Genomic DNA, 9917 nt, shown 5'->3' on the forward strand with positions numbered 1-9917 from the left:
CACCAATTGCATGCCTGAGTGATTTTGTTTTATCGACTATTGTGACTGTCTCAGCGTGTGTGACAATATGGTCACATGTGTTGCTGATTTGCACGGTGTCGGCAGCTTTCACCCAACGCTGCAACGATGAATCCCCATCACGGTAAGTTCTATTTTTACCATTTTTAATGTAGAATACATTTAAGCTTTCAATATAGGGGTCCCGTTTCAAAATATCGGCTGCGGCACCGCGTCAGATTTTGAACGTTAATAACTTTTATCATACTTAACAGAATGATTTGATTTTTAGGCCAATTTGTTGAAAATATGTTCCTCTATGCTGTATTAAAATTTTAAGTATGTATAACATGCACTAATAACAAAAAATTGTGTTTTGAAAAATCTTTCGAAAACGACTCGGAAAAGTGAAAATTTTCAGCCCATCCCGCACAGAGCCGTCAAAATGGTGGACCAACCGAACAATAAAATAATGAAAAGTTTATATATAGGTCCACTACATGTTTGTTTTATGATTATTCGTATTTGGTTGCTTGACGAGAGCAGTTAGTGGGGGAAAGACGGCATACTCCTTTGGTTAGGCCATTAGAAGCCGGACGGAAAGGAAAGGCTCACGCACGGCACGAGAACGAGCGAGAAAGCGATAGTAGTGCATATTAGCGCGATTATATAAATATCTGTCGGTCGGTTTTTCTCATTCGTATTCGTTCAAGTACTAGCAAGCAGCCAGTCCACCGAAGTAAAGCAGTTGGCAATGACGACGGTCCGAAAAAGTGCCCCAGCTACTGGTGACTCATCGGAACTGTCGCCCTGCAAGAATTTCGCCCCAACTAAAGGGCAACTAATCTGTAGGCTATCGTTCCAGCGTCTATATAAGAAATACGATGTGTGGAACGAAAGAAAGAGAATTTAAATTATCCTCTCTCGCTCGTTTTCGTGCACTGCTTTTCCATTCCTTTCTGCTGCTAATACCATCATAACTTAAACGAATGTGCATGTTCCCCCACCATCTCATGGCCAGTGTTGCCACAATTGCATGTTGCTATTACACTTTGAATTATTTTATCGATCCTCTCTAGTATTGATAAAATATAGAACGTGCAAAGTACACTAGTCGCATGCTTTTATTCGAACTTTTTGGCAGCCTCCGTTGATTAACTGCATAAATCGATTTGTTTGTGCAGCTCCTTGCTAGTAGCAAACTAAATAGCCTTTATCAGCGCTAACAAATAACACAAAAGAATTTAAATTTGTGAAAATATTTTCCTTCCTTCTTTTCAAATCTGTAACATTCTTTGAAAATATTGTTTGAATGTTGTTATTGAAAAACTGAACATGCAAGTTTGCTAGCACTGGCCACTACATTGAAGGCGATGGAAAGACAGAATATTCGTTTTGGTTATGCTAGTATTGGTAGCCGAACGGAAAGGAAAGGCGCAGGAATGGAACGAAAACGAGCGAGAGAGCGATAGTAGTGCTTTCTCGTGTGTTTATATATGAATATTGGTCAGTCGGTTTTTCTCATCATTCGTATTCGTTCAAGCACTAGCAAGCAGCCAGTCCACCGAAGGAAAGCAGTTGGCAATGGCGATGGACGGAAACAGTGCCCCAGCTACTGGTGACTCATCGGAACTGTCGCCCTGCAAGAATTTCGCCCCAACTAAAGGGCAACTAATCTGTAGGCTATCGTTCCAGCGTCTGGTTCGTGAGATTGTACAGGACTGCAAAGTCGAGCTACGCTTACAAACCTCAGTCGTAATGATGCCCCGAGAAGCCAACGATGCCTACTGGTTCGAGAATGCAAAATAGTGCGCCTGGTTTGTTCGAGAATGCAAAATACTGCACCAAACGCATAACTTTCAGGCCAAATATATTAAACTGGCTCACCGTGTCGCGGGGAGTGCGTCTGAATTATGCTCCCGCAATAAAACAATAAACGGTTCTTTTCAGGACCAATTAATTGTGTTCTAATAAGAGTTAAACTGAAATATCCATTTGAGGTGTTTAACAATTTTCAGCAAGTAGGTTAGAAATACGATATGTGGATAGAAAGAGAATTTAAATTATCCTCGCTCGTTTTCGCGCACTGCTTTTCCATTCCTTTCTGCTGCTAATACATCATAAATTAAACGAATGTGCGTGTTCCCCACCATCCCATGGCCAGTGTTGCCACAATTGCATGTTGCTATTACACTTTGAATTATTTTTTCGATTCTCTCTAGTGTTGATAAAATATAGAACGTGCAAAGTACACTAGTCGCGTGCTTTTATTCGAACTTTTTGGCAGCCTCCTTTGATTAACTGCATAAATCATTAGATTTAAATTAACGTCTCGAAGTGAAGTCACGATGCTCCGGTTATGTCACAGACATTACCCACCCATCTTTTTTTAGTTTAGTAGAGCGAATACGAATTACTATCGCTCTCTCGCTTGCTCGTTTTCGGGCTATGTTCCTTTTCATTCTTTCCTGCTACTAATACTAGCATAATCAAAACGAATGTGCGTCTTCCCACCATCCATTTAGTGAGCAGTGTTGCCAAACGCATTTTCAGTTTTTCATCAATAACATTTCAACAATATTTTCAAAGAATGCTGTAGATTCGAAAAAAAGAAAAATAGTTGGTGATGGAAAAGAATTCCCAATTAGAATTTTTAACCATAATTATAACGAATCATTTGAAAATTTCACATGCAAACGTAATTTCGTTGCATATCATTAGATTTGGATTAACGTCACAAGTGTAGTTACGACACTCCAGTTATGTCGCAGACATTACCCACCCATCTTTTAATGTAGAATATTTAGTCTAGAAATCAGAATGTTCCAATGGTCGTTTCAGGCGACTTCAACATAGATGTTTCAAAACAAGAGAATTTGAAATTTGTTTATTTTATGAATGAATGTTTCAAGCTTCGTTTGATCTCTGATCCATCACAAGCAACTACACTTGCAGGCACATGCATTGATCTTGTATTTGTCAAAAACGTCAATGCAGAAACCCGAAGATATATTTCGTACTTTTCATATCACAGACCAATACTTTTTTTAATTGATCCAGTGGTTTAATTTCAAATGTAAACAACGCTTGAAAAATTATAACCGGTTGACGACCTACACCTACACCAATCATGTCAGAATCACCTCCTGGACAACAGCTAAGCCCGGAAATAGTAAGAAGTCAGAAGCATCCAACGAAAATCGAAGCCAGCGCATCTCCCCACCAAGGCCAACAACGCCAACAAAAACGGTCCTTGTCAGAACCACCATCATTTTTGTAAAGAATAATTTGAAATATTCCTCGCCCAAATCACCTTTTGTCCGAAAATTCCAATGAATATCAACATATTTGAAGAACGTGTTCCTTATGTATTCTACATCTCTCCGGTTATGTCGCAGACATTACCCACCCATCTTTTTTTGTTAACCATTTTTGTTAACGACCTATTGAGTTAATTTGTCAACAGTTTTTTCGGCATTTAATTAGCAAGGGACTGGAAGGTGAAGTATATTTTTCAATATTTAGAGCCATAGTACTCAAGGGAGAGCAAGGTGTTGAAAGGAGAAAGTTTAGAAAAGCGTGGAAGGATCATATATGCAAGCTTAGAGCTCACCGGCGACTTAACCCTTTGTCTGCTGCCGTAGTAGTCAGGGTCTTTTGGCATTAGAAATGCGAATCACCTGAGTCTACGGCATGTCCGAACAAGCGTAAAGTAACTTGTTACTTCATGCTGTCGGAACCGACAAAAAGTTAAGTCACGGTAAACTTCCACACTAAGCATTTGCGACGTTGAAACTCATTGAATGAGCCAGTTTTGTTTGTTCCCTCACCAATTGCATGCCTGAGTGATTTTGTTTTATCGACTATTGTGACTGTCTCAGCGTGTGTGACAATATGGTCACATGTGTTGCTGATTTGCACGGTGTCGGCAGCTTTCACCCAACGCTGCAACGATGAATCCCCATCACGGTAAGTTCTATTTTTACCATTTTAATGTAGAATACATTTAAGCTTTCAATATAGGGGTCCCGTTTCAAAATATCGGCTGCGGCACCGCGTCAGATTTTGAACGTTAATAACTTTTATCATACTTAACAGAATGATTTGATTTTTAGGCCAATTTGTTGAAAATATGTTCCTCTATGCTGTATTAAAATTTTAAGTATGTATAACATGCACTAATAACAAAAAATTGTGTTTTGAAAAATCTTTCGAAAACGACTCGGAAAAGTGAAAATTTTCAGCCCATCCCGCACAGAGCCGTCAAAATGGTGGACCAACCGAACAATAAAATAATGAAAAGTTTATATATAGGTCCACTACATGTTTGTTTTATGATTATTCGTATTTGGTTGCTTGACGAGAGCAGTTAGTGGGGGAAAGACGGCATACTCCTTTGGTTAGGCCATTAGAAGCCGGACGGAAAGGAAAGGCTCACGCACGGCACGAGAACGAGCGAGAAAGCGATAGTAGTGCATATTAGCGCGATTATATAAATATCTGTCGGTCGGTTTTTCTCATTCGTATTCGTTCAAGTACTAGCAAGCAGCCAGTCCACCGAAGTAAAGCAGTTGGCAATGACGACGGTCCGAAAAAGTGCCCCAGCTACTGGTGACTCATCGGAACTGTCGCCCTGCAAGAATTTCGCCCCAACTAAAGGGCAACTAATCTGTAGGCTATCGTTCCAGCGTCTATATAAGAAATACGATGTGTGGAACGAAAGAAAGAGAATTTAAATTATCCTCTCTCGCTCGTTTTCGTGCACTGCTTTTCCATTCCTTTCTGCTGCTAATACCATCATAACTTAAACGAATGTGCATGTTCCCCCACCATCTCATGGCCAGTGTTGCCACAATTGCATGTTGCTATTACACTTTGAATTATTTTATCGATCCTCTCTAGTATTGATAAAATATAGAACGTGCAAAGTACACTAGTCGCATGCTTTTATTCGAACTTTTTGGCAGCCTCCGTTGATTAACTGCATAAATCGATTTGTTTGTGCAGCTCCTTGCTAGTAGCAAACTAAATAGCCTTTATCAGCGCTAACAAATAACACAAAAGAATTTAAATTTGTGAAAATATTTTCCTTCCTTCTTTTCAAATCTGTAACATTCTTTGAAAATATTGTTTGAATGTTGTTATTGAAAAACTGAACATGCAAGTTTGCTAGCACTGGCCACTACATTGAAGGCGATGGAAAGACAGAATATTCGTTTTGGTTATGCTAGTATTGGTAGCCGAACGGAAAGGAAAGGCGCAGGAATGGAACGAAAACGAGCGAGAGAGCGATAGTAGTGCTTTCTCGTGTGTTTATATATGAATATTGGTCAGTCGGTTTTTCTCATCATTCGTATTCGTTCAAGCACTAGCAAGCAGCCAGTCCACCGAAGGAAAGCAGTTGGCAATGGCGATGGACGGAAACAGTGCCCCAGCTACTGGTGACTCATCGGAACTGTCGCCCTGCAAGAATTTCGCCCCAACTAAAGGGCAACTAATCTGTAGGCTATCGTTCCAGCGTCTGGTTCGTGAGATTGTACAGGACTGCAAAGTCGAGCTACGCTTACAAACCTCAGTCGTAATGATGCCCCGAGAAGCCAACGATGCCTACTGGTTCGAGAATGCAAAATAGTGCGCCTGGTTTGTTCGAGAATGCAAAATACTGCACCAAACGCATAACTTTCAGGCCAAATATATTAAACTGGCTCACCGTGTCGCGGGGAGTGCGTCTGAATTATGCTCCCGCAATAAAACAATAAACGGTTCTTTTCAGGACCAATTAATTGTGTTCTAATAAGAGTTAAACTGAAATATCCATTTGAGGTGTTTAACAATTTTCAGCAAGTAGGTTAGAAATACGATATGTGGATAGAAAGAGAATTTAAATTATCCTCGCTCGTTTTCGCGCACTGCTTTTCCATTCCTTTCTGCTGCTAATACATCATAAATTAAACGAATGTGCGTGTTCCCCACCATCCCATGGCCAGTGTTGCCACAATTGCATGTTGCTATTACACTTTGAATTATTTTTTCGATTCTCTCTAGTGTTGATAAAATATAGAACGTGCAAAGTACACTAGTCGCGTGCTTTTATTCGAACTTTTTGGCAGCCTCCTTTGATTAACTGCATAAATCATTAGATTTAAATTAACGTCTCGAAGTGAAGTCACGATGCTCCGGTTATGTCACAGACATTACCCACCCATCTTTTAATGTAGAATACATTTAAGCTTTCAATATAGGGGTCCCGTTTCAAAATATCGGCTGCGGCACCGCGTCAGATTTTGAACGTTAATAACTTTTATCATACTTAACAGAATGATTTGATTTTTAGGCCAATTTGTTGAAAATATGTTCCTCTATGCTGTATTAAAATTTTAAGTATGTATAACATGCACTAATAACAAAAAATTGTGTTTTGAAAAATCTTTCGAAAACGACTCGGAAAAGTGAAAATTTTCAGCCCATCCCGCACAGAGCCGTCAAAATGGTGGACCAACCGAACAATAAAATAATGAAAAGTTTATATATAGGTCCACTACATGTTTGTTTTATGATTATTCGTATTTGGTTGCTTGACGAGAGCAGTTAGTGGGGGAAAGACGGCATACTCCTTTGGTTAGGCCATTAGAAGCCGGACGGAAAGGAAAGGCTCACGCACGGCACGAGAACGAGCGAGAAAGCGATAGTAGTGCATATTAGCGCGATTATATAAATATCTGTCGGTCGGTTTTTCTCATTCGTATTCGTTCAAGTACTAGCAAGCAGCCAGTCCACCGAAGTAAAGCAGTTGGCAATGACGACGGTCCGAAAAAGTGCCCCAGCTACTGGTGACTCATCGGAACTGTCGCCCTGCAAGAATTTCGCCCCAACTAAAGGGCAACTAATCTGTAGGCTATCGTTCCAGCGTCTATATAAGAAATACGATGTGTGGAACGAAAGAAAGAGAATTTAAATTATCCTCTCTCGCTCGTTTTCGTGCACTGCTTTTCCATTCCTTTCTGCTGCTAATACCATCATAACTTAAACGAATGTGCATGTTCCCCCACCATCTCATGGCCAGTGTTGCCACAATTGCATGTTGCTATTACACTTTGAATTATTTTATCGATCCTCTCTAGTATTGATAAAATATAGAACGTGCAAAGTACACTAGTCGCATGCTTTTATTCGAACTTTTTGGCAGCCTCCGTTGATTAACTGCATAAATCGATTTGTTTGTGCAGCTCCTTGCTAGTAGCAAACTAAATAGCCTTTATCAGCGCTAACAAATAACACAAAAGAATTTAAATTTGTGAAAATATTTTCCTTCCTTCTTTTCAAATCTGTAACATTCTTTGAAAATATTGTTTGAATGTTGTTATTGAAAAACTGAACATGCAAGTTTGCTAGCACTGGCCACTACATTGAAGGCGATGGAAAGACAGAATATTCGTTTTGGTTATGCTAGTATTGGTAGCCGAACGGAAAGGAAAGGCGCAGGAATGGAACGAAAACGAGCGAGAGAGCGATAGTAGTGCTTTCTCGTGTGTTTATATATGAATATTGGTCAGTCGGTTTTTCTCATCATTCGTATTCGTTCAAGCACTAGCAAGCAGCCAGTCCACCGAAGGAAAGCAGTTGGCAATGGCGATGGACGGAAACAGTGCCCCAGCTACTGGTGACTCATCGGAACTGTCGCCCTGCAAGAATTTCGCCCCAACTAAAGGGCAACTAATCTGTAGGCTATCGTTCCAGCGTCTGGTTCGTGAGATTGTACAGGACTGCAAAGTCGAGCTACGCTTACAAACCTCAGTCGTAATGATGCCCCGAGAAGCCAACGATGCCTACTGGTTCGAGAATGCAAAATAGTGCGCCTGGTTTGTTCGAGAATGCAAAATACTGCACCAAACGCATAACTTTCAGGCCAAATATATTAAACTGGCTCACCGTGTCGCGGGGAGTGCGTCTGAATTATGCTCCCGCAATAAAACAATAAACGGTTCTTTTCAGGACCAATTAATTGTGTTCTAATAAGAGTTAAACTGAAATATCCATTTGAGGTGTTTAACAATTTTCAGCAAGTAGGTTAGAAATACGATATGTGGATAGAAAGAGAATTTAAATTATCCTCGCTCGTTTTCGCGCACTGCTTTTCCATTCCTTTCTGCTGCTAATACATCATAAATTAAACGAATGTGCGTGTTCCCCACCATCCCATGGCCAGTGTTGCCACAATTGCATGTTGCTATTACACTTTGAATTATTTTTTCGATTCTCTCTAGTGTTGATAAAATATAGAACGTGCAAAGTACACTAGTCGCGTGCTTTTATTCGAACTTTTTGGCAGCCTCCTTTGATTAACTGCATAAATCATTAGATTTAAATTAACGTCTCGAAGTGAAGTCACGATGCTCCGGTTATGTCACAGACATTACCCACCCATCTTTTTTTAGTTTAGTAGAGCGAATACGAATTACTATCGCTCTCTCGCTTGCTCGTTTTCGGGCTATGTTCCTTTTCATTCTTTCCTGCTACTAATACTAGCATAATCAAAACGAATGTGCGTCTTCCCACCATCCATTTAGTGAGCAGTGTTGCCAAACGCATTTTCAGTTTTTCATCAATAACATTTCAACAATATTTTCAAAGAATGCTGTAGATTCGAAAAAAAGAAAAATAGTTGGTGATGGAAAAGAATTCCCAATTAGAATTTTTAACCATAATTATAACGAATCATTTGAAAATTTCACATGCAAACGTAATTTCGTTGCATATCATTAGATTTGGATTAACGTCACAAGTGTAGTTACGACACTCCAGTTATGTCGCAGACATTACCCACCCATCTTTTAATGTAGAATATTTAGTCTAGAAATCAGAATGTTCCAATGGTCGTTTCAGGCGACTTCAACATAGATGTTTCAAAACAAGAGAATTTGAAATTTGTTTATTTTATGAATGAATGTTTCAAGCTTCGTTTGATCTCTGATCCATCACAAGCAACTACACTTGCAGGCACATGCATTGATCTTGTATTTGTCAAAAACGTCAATGCAGAAACCCGAAGATATATTTCGTACTTTTCATATCACAGACCAATACTTTTTTTAATTGATCCAGTGGTTTAATTTCAAATGTAAACAACGCTTGAAAAATTATAACCGGTTGACGACCTACACCTACACCAATCATGTCAGAATCACCTCCTGGACAACAGCTAAGCCCGGAAATAGTAAGAAGTCAGAAGCATCCAACGAAAATCGAAGCCAGCGCATCTCCCCACCAAGGCCAACAACGCCAACAAAAACGGTCCTTGTCAGAACCACCATCATTTTTGTAAAGAATAATTTGAAATATTCCTCGCCCAAATCACCTTTTGTCCGAAAATTCCAATGAATATCAACATATTTGAAGAACGTGTTCCTTATGTATTCTACATCTCTCCGGTTATGTCGCAGACATTACCCACCCATCTTTTTTTAGTTTAGTAGAGCGAATACGAATTACTATCGCTCTCTCGCTTGCTCGTTTTCGGGCTATGTTCCTTTTCATTCTTTCCTGCTACTAATACTAGCATAATCAAAACGAATGTGCGTCTTCCCACCATCCATTTAGTGAGCAGTGTTGCCAAACGCATTTTCAGTTTTTCATCAATAACATTTCAACAATATTTTCAAAGAATGCTGTAGATTCGAAAAAAAGAAAAATAGTTGGTGATGGAAAAGAATTCCCAATTAGAATTTTTAACCATAATTATAACGAATCATTTGAAAATTTCACATGCAAACGTAATTTCGTTGCATATCATTAGATTTGGATTAACGTCACAAGTGTAGTTACGACACTCCAGTTATGTCGCAGACATTACCCACCCATCTTTTAATGTAGAATATTTAGTCTAGAAATCAGAATGTTCCAATGGTCGTTTCAGGCGACTT

Source organism: Topomyia yanbarensis, chromosome 1 (assembly GCF_030247195.1).
Source record: "Topomyia yanbarensis strain Yona2022 chromosome 1, ASM3024719v1, whole genome shotgun sequence".
Lineage (NCBI taxonomy): Eukaryota > Metazoa > Arthropoda > Insecta > Diptera > Culicidae > Topomyia > Topomyia yanbarensis.